General features: G+C 43.2%; 1 non-coding gene across 1 annotated transcript; it reads right to left on the reverse strand.

Moving 5' to 3' along the window:
* Positions 1–5315: 5315 nt before the first annotated feature.
* On the reverse strand, positions 5316–5388 carry TRNAF-GAA (transfer RNA phenylalanine (anticodon GAA)). The gene has a single exon. It is a non-coding gene; the product is annotated as a tRNA-Phe (tRNA).
* Between the last annotated feature and the right edge of the window lie 14991 nt (positions 5389–20379).

A 20379-nucleotide genomic window follows, 5' to 3' on the forward strand; every position in this document is an offset into this window, starting at 1 on the left:
ACTTAAAAAATAACCCTTCTTCATGTGTTTAAGGGATTTTAAGCCAAGAAAATTACAAAAGGCTCTTTTGCAAGTACCCACAAATTGCTATGCCAACTTTTAAACCCATCCGAAGCATGTGTTGAAAAAATTTTGAATCTTTAGTTAAACCTCACAAAAAAGAACATATTTGATTCTGAAGATGTCACATATCCTGAATTTTTCAAGAGAAAATGATTTGGTTTTCAGGATTTCAAGTCATGTATTTTCTAAAAGTTCACTTATTCCCTCCTGGCCATTCACCAAAATACAGTCATCAATCAATGAGTCAGTAACTGAATGAGAAGGCTGAGGATGTGTAGACACACTTTTTGTCTTCTAGCTCAGGGTATGAAATGCTGAGCGAGTTCTGCGTCACGAGTACAGCTCAGTAGGGAGTTGGGAGGAGAAGGGCAGGAAACGGCGGTCAGAGTGAAATGAAGTAATCCCCAGAGGAAGTAACAGGGCAACATCTGAAAAAGGTGGCAGTTCAGATATTGCTCTCTAGTCAGTGTGTAACCAGCCCCTGAAGTTTATACACAGGTGACTAGTTTATAAATCACACTATTTCAAGACTCCGCCTCTAGTAATAGAACAGTACATAATTGAATTAGTCTTATCACGGAGGACAACCAGAAAAAACTGGAAATATATATTTTAAAAATTAATAATAAAAGTCAGCTTGAAGGCATGAAAGAGTAAATAAGGTAGTAAAGAATTAACAAGTCAACATCCAGGGAAAACTAGAGAGGTCAACCATTATTTGGTGTCACTTTTTGCTGAGATGGAAGATGCATCTGAGAAACTGTATAAAGGGATTTTTGCCAGTCTCACTGTATCAGGAAGATAACACTTGAAACCAAAGTCACCAAGCTCTCATATATAATTTAGCCTTGAGTCACCTGGGGTGCCCAGATGATCTAAATTCCTAAATTGGATTAAGGTGGCCTCACACTGCTAGTGCTCCAGGCACATGAAAGAAAGAAATGAAATTCCTCTCACAACATCACAGGTCAAAAAAATCCCCACAGATATTTTTCCAAAGATAATGTCTTACATAAAATAAAACCTGATAAAAGTAAAAGTCATTAAATAGAAGCATCAAAAATATCAGACAACATAAAGAAAACAATAGGGTCTCCTTATACGTAAATATAAGAAACAGAGTTTACAACTGTTTGCTACATTGAAACAGATAAAAATTAAGACTGAAAAATTTAACATAGAATTTTTAAAGATTCTTTAAAGAATAAAATGAAAGTCTAGAACCTAAAGATACAATAGCCAAAGAAAAAAATGAATGGATGATTATAACAGCAGAACAGAGCAGAAGGAAGAATTTGTGAACTGGAAGATAGCTTGAGGGGGAAAACGAAGCATGGAAAGATAAAAGAGTAAATCGCACTGTTTCACCGAGAGAAAAGCTGCTTTGAAACAAAGTCTTTCACACTGCCCCATTCTATACACCAGCTCCTTTTCCACCATCATTATAACCAGAACCCTAAACTGATATGCTGCCTCTGTGTAACTTTTTTCCTCACCAACACTACATTTTATGGAAATTTTAATTTGATTTGACTACGGTGAAAATATTCAAAGATGACAGACTTGGAAGGAAGTGGTTATAGGCTTCGTTCCTCCTACAGATGATTTTTTTTTGTCTTCACAAAAAATTCACAGGGTATTTTTTAAATGTTTAAGTGTAAATGTCTTTAGACTCATAAAAAAAAAAAAAAGAAACACTAGTTTCTTCTCCTTTTCACTTCTGCTACCAAATGTGTGTCTGCGTGTGTGTATGTGTGTGTGTGTGTGTGTGTTTCACACCAAGTAATTCCCCAATTCTTAGTGGACACTAAGTATCCTAGAATTTAACTCAATTATGACCCTATCTGGAATTAGCACAGACCCCACAGGTTAAGGGCTAGTCCTACAAGACTGCAATCCACTTCAGAGGCCAACTGAAGCTCTGAGGTTGGCACTGTATTTCTGACCAACTAACTATAAATCAGAGGTTCCCAGTGACCCCTCCTCAAACTTAACAGGTTGTGAGAAATGCTCACAGATTTCAGGAAAGTGCTTTACTCACTATTATCCATTTTTTTAATATAAAGACTACAACAAAGAAATAGCAAAAGAGAAAAGATACGACAACACTCTGTTCCTCCAGCTAAAACTGTCTTTAGAATAAAAAGCCACTGAGGCAAAACTCCAAACCACTTCTGATTCCACCACTCACTAAAAATCTTACAATAGTTAGAAAATATTGACTGTAAACATGAACCAAATTAGTGATGAAAAAGAATAAAAGAGATGTAAAGAACTCCATGCTAAAAATCCAGTCACATATAGTTAACAAACACCTTGAAAAGAGACCATAAGTGTTACCCTCATAGAGAGCTTCCAGAAGGGGAAATAATTGTCCCTCCCTGAGATCATCTGCTTGCCCTCCCAACTCTAATTGAAATATTCATCCAAACCCCAGACAACCTGGTCTGAGAAACTGAGCCCCCCGATCTCAGTGGCACCTGCTGGTTTAGCGTTGATGGTTCTCCATTAGCATCATCACTAGCTGCTACATGGCCTGTCTAAAACCACTTGACAGTTCTCAGCCTTAGACTTTACATCTACAGGAGGGATGCAAACCGGGTGATTTCGATTCTAAAGGTGGCTTGGATCCTAAAATCTCACTTTTTAAAATGCAACATTCCATTTCATAACCCAGGTAGTGGCTACACAAATATTTACTTTATAATTATTCTTTAAACTGAACATATATGTTTTATACTACCTTCTAAATAAGCAAAGTTCGAAAATGTGTTGAAAGGGAAAAAAATCCTATCAGAGGAAGCCAGTCTAGTACCATTCTTGAATTCATAAACGTTGGTGTGAAAAGTGAATGCTAGAGGCAAAAAGCCAACAGCAGATAGAAGCTTGTAAAGTTCCTGAGGCTTCAAACCATTTCAGCGATAAGATACAATCTAAGAAAGTGGAATGAATGGGAACTTGCAGGGCAAGCTGGACTTTTATGAGCTCATAAAAGTTCCCACAATGGTCCTTGGAGAAAATTGAAATCCAAAGGTTGTTACTTAACAGCTGAATTTTCTCTTAGCCAAATGTGACCATGGATATACATAGCATAGCCTAGGAAACAACTTTCTCCTAGTAGTTTACAATAAGGAGCATCTTAACATTCTCAAAATGACTTGGTTATAAAGCTTTTTCTTTGCAGCATTTATTTCTTTTGCCAAGCACTGCGCTGGAGTCACATATGTCTGCTTTCCAGGAGCTTGCAGACTCAGAAGGCTCTGTGTCACTTGGAATAAATTCCAAATTCCTTACTCCTCTCAACTAAGAACACCTCCACCACTGGCTTTCTGTCTTTATTTCAGCAAGCTCCCACCTCAGGGCCTATGCACTTGCTGCATCTTCTACCAGATTCTCTTTCCCACCTCTTTGCCTAGACCAGGTCCTTCTTTTTTTTTTTTTTTTTTTTTTTTACAATTGTTGTTGTTGTTGTTGTTTTTACTTTATTTTGCTTTACAATACTGTATTGGTTTTGCCATACATTGACATGAATCTGCCACGGGTGTACATGAGTTCCCAATCCTGAACCCCTCTCCCACCTCCCACCCCACATCATCTCTCTGGATCATCCCCATGCACCAGCCCCAAGCATCCTATATCCTGTATAGACTGGCAATTCATTTCTTACCTGATAGTATGCATGTGTCAATGCCATTCTCCCAAATCATCCCACGCTCTCCCTCTCCCTCTGAGTCCAAAAGTCCGTTCTACACATCTGTGTCTCTTTTGCTGTCTCGCATACAGGGTTATCATTACCATCTTTCTAAATTCCATATATATGTGTTAGTATACTGTATTGGTGTTTTTCTTTCTGGCTTACTTCACTCTGTATAATCAGCTCCAGTTTCATCCACCTCATTAGAACTGATTCAAATGTATTCTTTTTAATGGCTGAGTAATACTCCATTGTGTATATGTACCACTGCTTTCTTATCCATTCATCTGCTGATGGACATCTAGGTTGCTTCCATGTCCTGGCTATTATAAACAGTGCTGCGATGAACACTGGGGTACACGTGTCTCTTTCAATTCTGGTTTCCTCGGTGTGTATGCCCAGCAGTGGGATTGCTGGGCAGGTCCTTCTTAACATTCAGGTTTCAACTCAAATGTCAAAGATGCTTCTCTCAACCTCCCAATTTAAAAAAAAATTAATGTTCTAGTCATTCTCTAAATCAATTACCAAAGTAATGAACTTCCAATACTCAATGTTTTTAAGTATTTGTTTTTTAAAACTAATTTATAGTCTTCCTTCTCTCAGTATAAAGTTCCATACTATGCCCCAATGGCTGGATCAGTGCCCAACAGGTAAAAATTGCACATTAACTATTTTAAATTGCTATTATTATTGGTAAATATTTTGATACAAACTAAAATAAAGCTTTACAAAATGGTTTTTAAGGTTCTGTTTAATTTTAAGATTTCCATGCTTCTAAATACTATCAAAGAGATCAAATCTTCATGGAATCAGAAGGTAGAGAAAGGGAGGATGAAGCCTGGTTGTGTCTGTCATCTATGTCAGTTATCTGATAGAAGGATTCACAGAAGTTGCTCTTATGTGACTGGGGATGCATCTGATTCTTCAAGGTAGAGGAGGAGAGAAGAGAATTCCAGGTCAAGTGCACAGCCTGAAAAGGCACGAAGAGATAAGAACGCACATGCTGCTGGGACAGAGGATAAATGGACAGGAAGAGTCATTTGAGCATAGTCATGGAAGACTTTGGCCTTCGTTCTGTTGTCTGGAGGAAAATAAAGGATCAGGAAAATAAAATGACCTCACTTATCTTATGGAACTCTTCGTCTGAAAGTAGTAGGAAGAATGGACTTCTGTGGGTATGAGCAGCAATGAATACTTTGGGATACAGACCAAAATGTGTGCGTATGAGAGAGAGAGATTTGGACATTTTACTGGAGAGAAAAAACTTATAGTTTTCATCTAGGCTCTCAACATAAGAGAAATAATAATAATAAATTAAAATATAAGCACTGATATAAAGGGAAAGTAAAAAGTATTCATTGAAGATAAAAAAATCCAACAGAAGAAATATTTGCTTTTTTAAAGGTGATTTTCATGAGTAGTATGAAAGTGAAAGTGAAGTTGCTCAATCGTGTCCCTCTTTGTGACCCCGTGGACTGTAGCCCACCAGGCTCCTCCCTCCATGGAATTCTCCAGGCAAGAGTACTGGAGTGGGTTGCCATTTCCTTCTCCAGGGGATCTTCCTGACACAGGGATCGAACCTGGGTCTCCTGCATTTCAGGCAGACGCTTTAACCTCTAAGCCACCAGGGAAGCCCAAGAGTAGTTAAGCCCCCCATTAATTGAGTCTTCACACTTTTGGGAAATGCTTATATCATAAACATTCAGGTAGATTGCATGTTTCTAGAAGACAGAGAAGGGCAATTTTTACTGACAATGTAGGAAAAGCTTAAACCATACCATATAAGACAGTAATTGCTTGAAGTTAGAAATAGGGGCAAATTTAGGTCTAACAAGCTAAGACAGAAAAAAAATTAAAAGAAAAGGAGAAAGGTACAAATTATATTTGGGTGTGTTCTACGTGGTTCTTGTGTCTGCCTCAATCATCAGTTTTGTTGTGGTAGGGGGCTTCTCCTCCGTGCTGAGCAGTTCCTCCCATACCCCTGTATGCCAATGGTCAGTTCTTTGGTAATCCTTGAACCAGCTCTCTGCTGATGTAATTAACAAAACTGCTTGCTCTAAGTTTAAAACAGAGTTAACCCACCTACCTGTTATAATAATGCTATTATAGCCCAGTAGAAACAGCCACAAAGTAGAGAAGAACGGGATCTTAACAATGAAGTTGAGGAAAGAAGAATTAAAATGAGGTGGGGGCCAACAGGAAAACCATGCAAGTCAAACCAACAGTCACCTCTCCACGGGGATCAACTGGGGGAAAACCGAGGTCAGATGAGGACACTGGCAAGAGGAGCCAACAGGCAGAGGAGTCAGATGGCCCCGTCCTTGTAGAAGCTATGCACAGCCCTCTGAAGAGGGGGAAGCTAGATTATAGGAATTGGCTCCAAGTCAGTAGGAAGAACTTGCAGGAGCCAGGAGGCTGAAAAATGTCTGCCATCTGGAGAAACTGGAGGAAGGAGAATTGGAAGTCATGCCGATCAGGGGTGGGGACTCAAGCAGAAAGAAAGGCTATTTTGCAGGGATGCCTCGGGTGGGGGTTGATGTTCCCACAGCGCTCTAAGTCCAGGATGCAACCTGCAGTTTGAGAGCTAGGAGAGTCAGCAATACAAGAAAGTCATTTCCTTTTCACATCCTGATACATCTATATTTTGAACTTGACATTTAGGAAAACTGTCTTTAAATATGTAAATGTAGTACTTCATATGTGATTAAAAAAAAAAAAAAAAGCATCAAATCTCCAAAATCATTAACCACAAATTTACAAAGTACAATTAATTTGAGTTTTTTAAGGGTAAAAGGAAAAGATACGAGATCTCTCTGAACACAGAATTTCTTCTTGGAGAACCAAAACAAAACAAAACACAATAGAAGTCACTGAAATACTGGCAGGGCCTGAGAAGCAAAAGTTAGTCATGGTTATTGGTACAGGCTTTTGAATGAGACCAGGTGAGATCAGATCCTGGCCCCACCATTTCCAATTATGAGTTCTTATGCAGCATAAACTCTGTAAATCTCAATTTCCTTCACCATATAATGAGGGAATAGCACATCAAAAATTTATTATGAGAATTAAAATTCAAGATAATAATGTACATAAATTATTTAGCACAATTCCTGGCTTATTTTGAGAGCTGAATAATTATTATCTCTCATTCCCATCTGGAAATGGTCAGTTTTCATTCCAATCCCAAAGAGGGGCAATGCCAAAGAGTGCTCAAACTATCATACAATTGTGCTCATTTCACAGGCTAGCATTTAGAAAAATGGATTCAGAAAAGGCAGAGGAACCAGAGATCAAATTGCCAACATGCACTGGATCACAGAAAAAGCAAGGGAATTCCAGAAAAACATCTACTTCTGCTTCATTGACTATGCTAAAGCCTTTGACTATGCAGATCACAACAAACTGTGGAAAATTCTTAAAGAGATGGGAATACCAGACCACCTTACTTGCCTCCTGAGAAATCTATATTCGGGTGAAGAAGCAACAGTTAGGACTGTTGGAATAACAAAATTGGGAGAGGAGTACATCAAGGCTGTATTTTGTCACCCTGTTTATTTAACTTCTATGCAGAGTACATCATGCAAAATGCCAGATGGATGAACCACATGTTGGAATCAAGATTGCTAGGAGAAATATCAACAACCTCAGATACACAGATGATACCACTCCAATGGCAGAGGAACTAAAGAACCTCTTGCTGAGGGTGAAAGAGAGAGTTAAAAAGCCAGCTTAAAACTCAATATTCAAAAAACTAAAATCATGGCATCTGGTCCTAACACTTCATGGCAAAGAGATGGGGAAAAGTTGGAAACAGTGGCAAATTTTATGTTCTTGGGCTCCAAAATCACTATGGATGGTGACTGCAGTCACAAAATTAAAAGACATTTGCACCTTGGAAGAAAAGCTGTGACAAACCTAGACAGCATATTGAAAAGTAGAGACATCACTTTGCCTACCAAGTTCTATAGAGCCAAAGCTATGTTTTTCCCAGTAGTCATCTATGAATATGAGAGTTGGACCAGAAGGAAGGCTGAGCACCAAAGAACTGATGTTTTCAAATTATGGTGCTGGAGAAGACTCTTGAGAGTCCTTTGGACTGCAAGGAGATCCAACCAGTCCATCCTACAGGAAATCAATCCTGAATATTCATTGGAAGGACCGATGCTAAAGCTGAAGCTCCAACACTTTGGCCACCTGACACAAAGAACCAACTCATTGGAAAAGACCCTGATGCTAGAAAGATTAAGGGCAGAAGGAGAAAGGGGCACCAGAAGATGGCATCCTTAAATCAATGGACATGAGTCTGAGCAAATGCCAGGAGATAGTGAAGGACAGGGAAGCCTAGTGGGCTGCAGTCCATGGGGTCACAAAGAGTTGGATACAGCTTAGTGACTAAACAACATCATCCCCATCATCACTATTATTAGTTAATTAGAGAGAGCTTCCAAACTTATTCATGAACAGTACTGATTAGTATTGGAATCATCCACACAGACAAAGAGAACAAACTTGTTGCCAAGGGGGAGAGAGGCTGGGGGAGGAATGGCTTGGGAGTTTGGGATTATCAGATGCAAACTATTATATACAGAAGAGATAAACAACAAGATTCTACTGTATAGCACAGGGAACTATATTCAATATCCTATGATAAGCCAGAATAGAAAATATTTAAAAGAATATATATGCATATAATAGAATCACTTTGCTGTACAGCGGAAATTAACACAACATTGTAAATCAACTCTACTTCAATAAAATAAATTTTTTAAAAATGATTGAAGCTGGGGATGGGAGGGAGGCTCAGGAGGTAGGGGATATATATACATATACATATATGTTTGAATTAGCTATGTATATACATATATATATATAGCTGATTCATATTGTACAGCAGAAACTAACACAGCATTGTAAAGCAATTATCCTACAATTAAAAATAAATTAAAAAATTTTTAAGTATTGAAATCATCCGTCTTCTGTTGACTTGCTGTATGAATTTCACTGAATGATTCAGCTGTAAAAGGAGGAAAAGATCCATGTACAGTTTGAATGTTAAGAATTTAGATCGTAGACATTGTTATTATCCACACTGCAGTGGCAGACATGGGGACTGAGTTCTCGTGTCGACTCAGCTATGAAGTCACAAGCCACACATCTGTGCTAGGCTTCTATTTCTTCATTAGTAAACACACACAGTTGAACCGCACAGAGTACAAGGTTCACTTGAATTCTAAAATTCTTTGATTCTGCAGCTGCTGTTTCAACTGCAGCACTTGTGAATTAAAAACAATTTATCTCCACTTTGCCTATATCAGTCTACGGCTAAGGATACTGAAAATGCAAAGTGTGTGAGTATGGAACCTTCACAGGTAAGGGATGGGTTGCCCTTCTCAGCCCAGCCTGCCTTTTCACAACAGCCATTTTGTTCTGCACTTGGCTGGCTGCCTCTTCAGTAATTTTCTGCAGCAAGCTCCCTCCTTACCCCAGCCAGCAAGAAGAAAATAAATTTGCCCAGCAGTCCCAGGCATCTCTTCGGATGTTGCAGGACCAAGCACGCCAGGCATTTCACTGTTAATTATCAGCAGCCTGGCTGCTGTGGCCCCTTGCTGTGCCAATTTGAGAGATGAGATGCTTTACACTGCTTATTAGGCTCAGCTAAATAAATATTACCCAGCATTAGTGTTGTCAGAGATACAGTCTGAATTCAGCTCCCTGGAGTGGTGACTGGTACCCAGGCTTTGCACCATCACTTTTCCTTCCTGGCCCCTCTTTCACTCCACCTCTGTTGATTTCTTTCTCTCCTTCTTGAACATTCAGCTGGATTCATCAAGGGGCTGAAAGATAATATCACTGAATTTAACTCCTTTGTTTAAGTTTATCAAACACCTGTACTATTAGATTTAAAGACCTCAGTAATAATCACCTCTTATTCTTGTCTCAACAGACTAAACTGCCCAGTCATGTGTTCTGAGTTAAGAGTCACCATTCCCCCTCCTTCCAAAAACTCAGGAATTTTGATAGACTTAAGTCCCCTGGCTGCAATGGTTGTTTTAAAGGTGGGACTATGACCCCAATAATGGCAATCATAGCCCAAAAGACTTAATTATAGAACTTATTTAAGCTCTTTATAAAACAGACTTTCTCTTCTTGGCTGGATGTTAAAGACAAAAAATATAGCTACTGTTAACTATTTTGCAACCATGAGGGTAGCAACTACTGAGAATTTAGCCAACACAGAGAAAGTGCCACAAAGAAATAGAGGAGAAAATAACCCCATGCCTGGCAAAATCATTGAGGAGCCTGGTTGAAGCTTCATTCCAATTTTTGGCCATTTCAGTTCTGAATCATTTGGCTCCTTTATCATTTAAGTTTGAGGGAGGAAGTCTGATACTTTCATCCACATGTATCTATTTGTTGTATGTGGTCTCCTTGATGTGCCTATTTGCAGCAAGTACAGGTACAGCCCTGCCCGTATTCCTTTAGCTCTTAACGTAACAAAGCTCTCCTACCTGAATTTCTGGGCTCCCCAGGAGGCTCCGCGGTAAAGAATCCGCCCAGTCAGACGTGACTGATGCACATGAATCTCTACTCCTGAGGGTGTATTCTAGTGCTTCCGGCTTAGAACTAGTCAGGCCCATGGTGGCTTAGTCGCTAGGTCGTGTCCAACTCTTGCTACCCCATGCACTGTAGCCAGCCAGGTTCCTCTGTCCATGGGGTTTTTCAAGCAAGAATAGTGGAGTGGGTTGCCATTTCCTTCTCCAGGGGAGCTTTCCGACCCAGGGATCCAACCCGGGTGTCTTGCATTGGCAGGCAGATTCTTATCACTGAACCACCAGGGAAGCCCCTGTTGAGTAATTTACATACATTTGGAGCAGCCCTCAGACAATAACTGACAGGGATTCATGGATAAATACCCCAGCCTCCTGGCTCCCTTTGGATAACTAACTCAGACGAATTCTCAACATGGGCCCTCAGAGTCCCTCAGTGGGATGAACCTAATCTCACCCTGCTTCCCTGTCCCTGCCCCATCTCCTCCTTATGGGGTTGTTGGCATCACCCTCCAACTCAACTACTTGTACTTGGGTCCCTGTGAGCAGCACCTAACGGAGCAGCAAACTAAAGCTACATTGGCCCACAAGAATTTATAAAAGCAACACCTACTTAGAACGCTTAAAATGCACCCCACAAATTATTTAGCTTATCACAATTTTCCTCTTTCCATCCCCAAAGAGACTGATGTATACACAGACCATTTCACACTGACGCAGTCTAGAAAACAGCTATGAATTCAAAGCCCAGTAAACCAATGCATTGTTTCTTGTCATTGCTGGCCAAACAGGGTGATGTACTAGATGGAAGATTTTAGGAAAGAGAGAGAGGTAAAAGCAAAAACAAGCCAAGCTGCGGAGGATGCTCATTAATCCCCAGGCACCTGCAGTGGCAGTGAGGTGTCTAGATGCATCCACAGGGAGAATCAAGCCACTGAGTTTATTAATTTTGTGTTCCCGGAAAATGAGCAACACAGACATGTTTACTCTCTGGACACACTCCCTTTTCTGCATAGTCTCTCTCCCAGTTTCTAAACGCCCCTTGCTAAGGAAAACATCACCAGGCCTGGGGGCTTTGCCAGAAATGTGCCTTTGGACTCCAAATGGTACCTGTTGGGTGAAGAATGCACTTTGAAATAATGCCCTCTGACTACTGTCACTAATGGGTTGATGTCTATTATTTACATGAAAAATGTTAAAATGCAGACTCCTTTGTCTTACTTTTGTTTGGGGCATTTAAACCAAAACACTCCCTCTCATGCCAATGGGAAAAGGTCCGCTTCTCCTTCTGTGTTCCTTTCCATCTTCTAATCCTAGATTCTTGCCAGAGAACACATATGGCCGCCAGGGCTTGAGCTGAGCCCTGTGCAGTCCTGTTTCCCTCCTACTAGAAAGTACGATCATGAGGTGGAGGAGGTAAAATAGTTGCCCTTCCTCATTTTATCAGTGGGGACAGGGAAGGCATGAAAGTCTCAGATGACAAAGCTGGGTGGGACTTGAAGGACATCTGGTCAATTCACCCCTGCCACAGAGGAGGAACCTGGGGCACAGGTCCATGAAAGGCTAATTCAAGACTTCATAGCTGGTCAGGGACAAAGCTGAGGCTGGGACTAAGGGATCTTGACTCCATCAACTGCCCCCCCTCCCCATACCAAGTTCATTAAGCTTCATGCGCACATTTGTTTTATCTTAAGCTCACATTTCAACCTACCTTATCTTGGATCCAGTGTGGGTAGGGTGTTTCTTAGAAAATCAGAGATTACACCATTCCATTTAGGGGTCTTGCCTAAATAACTGCACTAAGGAGAAACCCTCTAAGTAATGAATTTTGTCACAGGAGATCACTAGAAATACCCTATGGCCTTCCCTTCTCCCTCCAGATACAGCATGAAAAGTCAGATTACATTGAAGATCCAACCTAGGTGTGTTTGGTACAATGCTCATTCCTAGTCTCAAACCTCTTCTTGGGCCTGAGCCCAGTTATTGGTGTGACCAGGAAAATGCCAGAGGCCATATGGACACCCCAGGCCACCTCCCGGATGAGGCTGGATGGCACACCTAGGAACCAGCTCGCTCCAAGACATAGAACAGATGGCATCCCAGATACGAATATGCAGAATGTAGATGGCGAAGGTTGTTAAACAAGTATGTATTTTTAGGTGGACTCATGAAAATCAAGGATTTTATAACTGAAGTGAAAGCCAAGCAAAGGAAACCACAAGATACTGTTGAAAGCTGCGCATTACTCTGTATTAGTTGGCACTGCCTCCCACGGCATGCTCCAACCTCCATTAAAAACCACTGAAAAATAACCAGGAAGAAATTAAGTAACAATCACAAGAAAGGACATTGGTTTCAGAATTCCATACTGTGAGACCCTCAGAGGACACTGATGGCCACGCTGCTGTTCAGAAACACAAGAAGTGGGCTGAATTTTTCCTTGGCTTCACCACTTCGTTTCATGCTCCTTTCCTGATAGTCCCACCCTGACTACCCTGCCTCATCTCAGACTACTTATGCTACATTCTAGCTGCACCAGGAACAAGGCCTAAGGAGCACAATAACAATGCAAGTCGCTGAATAAGTGAATAAGAGGATGGACTTCTAAAAATCTCCAGTACAAACAGGCCCCATATCAGGAAGCTTTGGGCGCTTTGCTCATTAATAATGTTTCCTTGCTGTGCAGTTATTTCCACCTTGCAGAACACTTTCATACTTATGATCTCATTTAATTTTGACATTTATAACAACCCTATGAAATAAGTAGAGAATGATTACTCATTTTATAGATGAGGAAACGGCACCTGGAGCATGCCACTCAGAGATGTACAGAGAAGTGGTACCACCGGAACGTGAACTGAAGACTGATTCCATGTCTAGGATTGCAGTTGCCAATGAATCAACAGTCAAAAGAGCTTTCACTGGAGGAGAATTCCAACTGCTGCTAGAACAGCCTAATCCATGTATTAACTGATTTTAATGAGTTAGAATATCAGGGGGTGGAATACAATGATATTCCCATATCCTGGAAACATTCCATATATAGAAACTAGATTCTAATTTATGCACTATTGATCCTTGCTGCTTTACCTCTCACTGTGTGCAGGACCTTTGGCACTTCCTCCCACTAGAGACCGAATTCCTTCCCCTTTATTGATGAGTGGTTCAGCAATGTGAGTTGCTTCACCCAATGAAACATGAGCAAATGTGATGTGATGAAGACTCAAAATGAACTTGCTTAGTTGAGTTTGACCTCTGGTGCTCTTGCTATCTACCCACTGAACCAAGACCATCTGAACACACCCTAGATTATCCAACCTCCATCCAACCAGTGATGCATAGTATAGAAAAAAAAAAAATTGAAATGATTGAGTTTGGGGCTGATTTGTCATATAGCAATAGCTGAGTGAGACACTACCTTTCTTTCATCTTCCTACCTTCAATTCAATGCAAATAGGTTTACCATTTGTTATCATTACTGTTTCTCTCCAGTCAGTGAATCACCATCTCTTCTTAAGTCCTACATTAGCAGAAGCTTCAGTATCAGGATCTGTATCATCATAGGATTATTTATGAGAAGCAATTATTGAGTTGGCCAAAAAGTCCTATAACATCTTACAGAAAAACCCAAAAGAACATTTTGATCAACCCAATGTTAAAGACCCGAATAAAAATAAAGTAAGTGAAGTGAGAACCCCATAGGTACCAGATAAATATTCAATGAGTGATGAAAAACTTTGGTCATTTGAAGGCTATTTTATATGATAGAGAAAACACATTGTCATTAGACAATATTTTCTATGTGCTTTTTACTTGGTGCTTGGTGTGCTAGGAAGCCAGATTGCCTACCCACTAGTGGCTTATTGACTAAAACAGATAATACAGAAGAGGGTGTGTTAGTCATTCAGTCATGTCTAACTGTTTGCAACCCTGTGGACTATAGCTTGTCAGGCTCCTGTCCATGGAATTCTCCAGGTAAGAATACTGGTGTGGGTTACCATTCACTTCTCCAGGGGATCCTCCCAATCCAGGGATCGAACCTAGGTCTTCTGCATTTGGGGCAGATTCTTTACCATCTGAGCCACCAGGAAAGCCTAATACAGAGGAGGCAACACATGGAAAACATAGAATAAGTGTTTCATAAATTGATAACAAGAGAGTAAATTTAAATATTTTACTTGGTTTGAATCAGTCATTTTGGCTTTGTTGGATGCATCATCAAAGCCTCAGAAAACCCAATTCTTCTGACTCCCTAGGAACCTGCGTCAGGCTTCCAACTATAGAAAACTGCATGCTCTTCTTGGTATTCAGGAGTTTAAAATCCCCTACTTCTCTAATCAACTGCTCCAAGCTAAGATGGGGTAAGGAGCAGAGGAGGGGTAGGGTATACCAATAGCAGCACACTACAAGAAGGATGTAATTATTCATGAGGTATCTGGGGACAGTTTCCTGGAAATGATGGAAAGACCATGTCTAACACCTGGTCAGCACTTAAGAACATTTGCTAAATTGAAGCTGTGAGGAGGGCAGGAACTAGGCCCTGCCCCACCCATCCTTCCAGCTTTCCATTCTCAGTTGCATGCCAGTTTGATCAGATAGTATCCACTGTCTGGTCCCTCCAGCTCTCATCAGTCCAGCCCCATGATTTATCTGTTACACACTTCCACACTTCTATAATTCTACACTGATCTCTTCCCCACCCCCACCCGGGCACAGTGACCTTGACACTTGAAGATTTTTCATTTTTGCTCTCAACTCCTTTCTTAATGTGCTCTAGTGTTCTGTATTTTGTACATAGCCGCCACCCTGACTGCAACTGCAGAAAGGTGGACTTTTATCCTCAGTTTTATTTTTAATGTTCTTTCTAACAGTACATGCTGGGCACTGAAGTACCCAGGGTTATACCACCTATAAAGCACTTTATTCTACAGTAACTCATCTGACCTTCACTGCAGAGCTCTCAGGTAGATAGTACAACCCTACCTGTTCAAATGAGGACTTGAAGATACAAAGAGGGTCACAGAGCTGGGATACAGAGCAAACAAGATGCAAGCCCAGTTTTCCTGTCTCCAACTCTGGGACTTCTTTGCATCATGCTATTTTAAAAAGTACTAGCACTGCTGATATTCTTGGATATCCTTGATAATATTCCAATTTAAAAGAAAAAAATAAAACAATTGCTAAGAAAAGAACTAGATGGTATGACACACACAAAAAAATGGCCACAAGAAGACTGAACCACTTAGAATGCCCATCTTTTCCCAAATGACCATTAGCGGTATTCTAATGATTTGATACAGATCTTAGGATTCTGGTTTCAGTCTGCAGGACTCTCTCTTTCAAAAATAACTCCAGACTAAATGGGTAGGCTGAGAGTCAGTAAAGGCCCTATATTCTTTAAAGCTCAGCTTCCAACCAAGCCTTCAAAGGTAGCTAAATAAGAAATGTCAGGAAAGACCAAAAATTGGCCCAGCATCACGAATCACTCAACATCTACTGGAACCTCCTACTTAAAGTAATAGCTACATTCCAGAGTAACGGGGCACTTGGGGTTTTTTAAGGATCCTAAAAATTCCATCTTGAGAAGATATCCAGCTTATTCAGTAGCCATTGTCCAATCTGATTTCATTTGAGATTGTTTCCAAATAACCAGCCTGAGTCTGAGGTACCAGAAAAGTTCTAGGTCAGGAAAGTGACCAGGGCTCATCTTCTAGCTGTTTCTCTAACTGTGAAGTTGAGCAAATTCCTCGGTGGATCCTGACCTCATTCCTTCCACAAATATTTATTTGAGCCCCTACAGTATGCCAAGCACCAGAAGTAGAACAGCCCAACAGACAATGATCTTGTCCCCAGGGGACTTACTTTTGAGGGGAGATGCTTGATAAGCAGATAAGTAAACATACAATATGCTCAGTCATTCAGTTGACAGCATGCTGGACGACCCTGCAGGGAGTGCGCCTGCTGTGTTCAAGGACCAGGGAGGAGCCTGGTGTGGCCTGAGCAGAAGGAGCAAGGGGAAAGAGGGGAAGGGAAGGAGGCAAATGTAACAGGGGCCTGATCTCAGAGGGCCTTTAGGCTTGGTAATGACTTGGGATGGGAAGTCACAGGACGGGTCTGTGACAGTACAATCTGACTTGGGTGGCAGGAGCATGACTTCGGACACTATATGGAGGAAGAATAGCTTTCTGTTCCCTGGAAGCAAACTGCTACAGATAAGAGGCACAGAGGTTTCCACTGGCCCTCTGTGAGCTGAGATCCCAAACCATAGGCTTTACTGAACAAGTCACTGCCCATCCTGGTGGAAGCACCTCTAAATTGGGGCAGCTCTTTCATCCCAGAGGCCCGGGGCAGTGCCAGTCCTCTGCCTTTAGCCTATGGAGGAAGGACAGATTCCAGCTAGCAGGAGCTCCTGGGGGACCTGGTGACCTCCCTGCCACCCGTGGAGCTCAAGGTGGCTTTTTGGAGTTGCCCCTTTGGGTAGTTACCAACAGAAATGACCTCATTTCCAACCTGCCTCCAGGCTTTCTTTCCAAAAGTCATCTGGAAAGGCCAGTGGGGTTAAGGCATTTGCCTTTGGCCCAGCAGATGGATTATTCTGTGGAGACACAAGGCTTCAGGATTTTATTTCCCTTTCTAGTTCACCTGCTTGCTGCGAATTCACTCAAATACGCAGTTAGATATTTTTAGGGATATACATTTTAAGTGCATTTCTACTCTCCTTCAAAAATTCCAGCTTGACTTGGAGCAGGGTCCCTCTCTTTGAGGCTTAGAGAACCACCAGGCCTCTGGCATCCCATCGTTCCTTCTGGAACCAGCCCTCTGCACCACCGCGTCGCAGCCACTCCAAGAACCCTGAGTCATTTCACGGGTTCTGTTTCCCCGCTTTCCCCGGCAACGTTCCCGATGCCAAGGAGCGCTGCAACCCCGCGATCGTCCCGCTCCAGCCGCGCGAGCACCCGTCCTCTCGGCCTCCCTCCTGCCGCCGCGACCCTGGGCTGGTGCCAGCAGCGGGCGGGCGCGGGGAGCCAAGCGCGGGGGGAGGGCGGAGGCGCGGCGCGGGCGGCGCCGAGTTGAGCGCCGGGATTCGCCCGCGCGCGGGCGGGGAGGCGGACTCCTGACTCACCGCGGTCCCCGCGGGGCTGCAGCCCGGCCTCCTCCGCCCGCTGCCATCTGCGGCGGCGGCAGGCGCGGGCCCGGCCTTCCCGGGGTCGGGCGTCCTCCCGGGGGCTTCGCGAGCACCCCGCGCTCACTTCCGCGGGCGCCCTCGGGGCGCGGCACCGTCACTGTTTATTTCCACGTCCGCCCCGGTACACTCCGCCGGGGCAGAGCTTTCGCCCACCCTCTGATGAATTCGGGGCCCTAGCGCTTGGCACCGCGCCTGGCACGTCATCACGACTTGGGGGATCAGTAAACAGCAGTGGAAGGAAGGGGAAAGGAGGGGGAGGAGAGAGACAGGGCGGGAGAGAGGGGAGCCAAAGGAAGGGCTTTGAGCTTCCATGCCTGCAGAAGCCCAGACGTCTCCCTCTGTGACGCTGGGGTTAAAGCCAGAGAAGCCACAGGGGTTGCGGGGGCTGGGCTTGGCCGCCCCTCACACACCCGGGGCTTCGTCCTCGTCCTCGAAGTTTATGTTCCTAGAGTGACAGGGAGGTGATCAGGAGGGAAGGAAAGGACAAGGAGAAAAGGGGGCGTCTTCTGCTCTTAAAAATGAGGGCGCCATAAACACTCCGTTGCCCCCAAAGCAAAGCAGGCTGGCGGCCCCTCCCTTACTATCATAATCACAAAGTTTGCAGAGCTGGAGGATTCTCAGACACATCTAGGACCCCGTATTACAGATAAGGAGAATGAGATTCAGGGACGCACTCATGTACTCAAGTTGAGGAAGACACGACAGGAACTACGGTGCTGGGGCTAGGATGTCCCTTACCCTACCTACTGAGCCCACCGCCTTTCTCTGAGCTTTCTCCTCTCTTGTTTTCCCCAAAATGAAAGTTCTGGAAGAAGCCTCGCAGTGTGTTTTGCTCAGGGCCTGGACTCTGAAGATGTGGAGTTTTGGATGCAGAGACCCAGGCAACCAACAGTCTCTGACCACCTCTGCCCCCAGCTCAGCAGGCAGAGCGGCTGCCAGAGGTTGCCTGACAACAAGCTTTCTGGGGCAGCTCTGTGCTCCGGGAGGTGTGTCTTTTGCAGTTCCAAAAACAGATTCTGCCATCTCATCCCCACATTTGCAGTCTCCAGTTGGCTTCTTCTGATTGGCCAGAACTTTTCCTCACTAGAAAGATGAGGAGAATTTGCCTCCTCCAACCAGCTGGGAGAAACATTCTGCAGCAAGAAAGGTGGGAACGACGTCCCACCCCCTCTGATGGGGACCAGGGAGACAGGTGCCTACTCCACAGGCTGAGTTATGCCAGCGACTCTCAAGGGTCTCTGCACCTGACCCCGGAGGTAGGAGGCCTCTGACAGGGTAGCTGACCTTTCATTCTGCAATTGGGGAGTGTCAGAGTGGATTCTTTGGCTTTCTGGACCAAAACGTTTCTCAAAATTTAATGTTAAATTTAATGTCATCAGGGCTGGCAGCTTGTGTACACAGCAGGTGGTTGCCAGTATACTTCAGACTGGGGGCAATTAGCCTTTCCTACCTGCCTACCCCAGTCCACTCCCATGTCCCCTGTGCCACCTGGATTCCTAGCTCTCCAGGGTCGGGAGACGACCTCTTTCAGCCTAACCGGCAGGCTTTGAGGCATTCCCCAGGGTCAGGCTTAATTAGCAATTAATATTAATATTCCTAATGTGGCAGTTCTGGCCTTGGCTATGCATTAGAATCACCTGGAGAATTTAAACTAATACTGAGGCCCAGGCCACACCTCTGACCGAATAAAGCAATATATCTGGAGGTATTTTCTAAAAGTCCTCCCACCCACCCCCAGGTGACTATAACGTACACTGAGATTGAAAACCACTGTTTGGATGGTCGCTGCTGGTTCTGTCTGCTCACATCTGTCCCCCTTCTAGTAACAGCACCTGACATGCCACAGAAAATCCCACTCTTTATTGATCCATCGATTGAGTGATGCTCACCCCACCCTCACTTCTAACTTTCTCTGAGGGGCCAGCTGATGACCAGTTTGGCCAGTTAGCATTTGCCCTTCCCTGGAGAAAGTAATCAGTTCAGACACACTATGTGAGCTGAGGAGTCCAATGAAAATCAGCTTCTAGACTTTTGCTGAAACTTCTGGGAAAGGAAAGGTCTTTTTATGCTGCAGTTATTCAGCAGAAAACACGGGAGTCCCAGGCTTCCGGCAGCCATTTTTATCATCACGTGGAATAAGCCTGCCTGTAAATTAAGGCAACACAGAGGAAAAGCAAGATTAAGGATGGAGTGAAAAAGATGGAAATCTAATTAAAACCATGCCTGAAGCCAGATACCCTTCGGAAACAGAAACAGATTTCCCCTCAGCCAATTTGAGCTGAAATATCTGTGACGTGCCAGCATCAGAATTAATCTGTTACATAACTAGGTATCACCTTGAAATGCAGAGGACAGAGTTCTGAGCTAAAAGATCACCACACAAGTGAGGTTAGATATTCGTGGGCAACAGTCCCAAGTATCTAAAGACAGCCAGAGTATGCTGCCCACCTTCAAGGATGGTGAGTGCCAGAGGACAGGGTGTAGAAACTAAAGACAGATACGCCTACTGAATTGTTTTCTTCAGTGAACATTGAGAGCCTCTGGTAGTTTGGCCTTAGCTACATAAGAAAAAGCTGGAAGCAGGGACTTCCCTGGTGGTCCAGTGGTTAAGAATCCACCTTGCAATGCAAGGGACAAGGGTTCGATCCCTGGTAGGGGAACTAAGATCCCACATGCTATAGGCAACAACAACTAGAGAGCTACCATGCTGCAACTAAGACCTCCTGCAGCCAAACATGTAAATTTAAAAAAGCCTGAGGCAGAAATAAAGAGGTTCCAGGTATAAGGTATAATTTCCTTTCCCCTCTTTAAATAGCCAATAAGACAATGATACAGGATCAAGATAATGCATTGGATGCTTTGTTGGTCAGGGGAAGTTTCCTAGAAAA

Source organism: Capricornis sumatraensis, chromosome 15 (genome assembly GCF_032405125.1).
Source record: "Capricornis sumatraensis isolate serow.1 chromosome 15, serow.2, whole genome shotgun sequence".
NCBI classification, from domain to species: domain Eukaryota; kingdom Metazoa; phylum Chordata; class Mammalia; order Artiodactyla; family Bovidae; genus Capricornis; species Capricornis sumatraensis.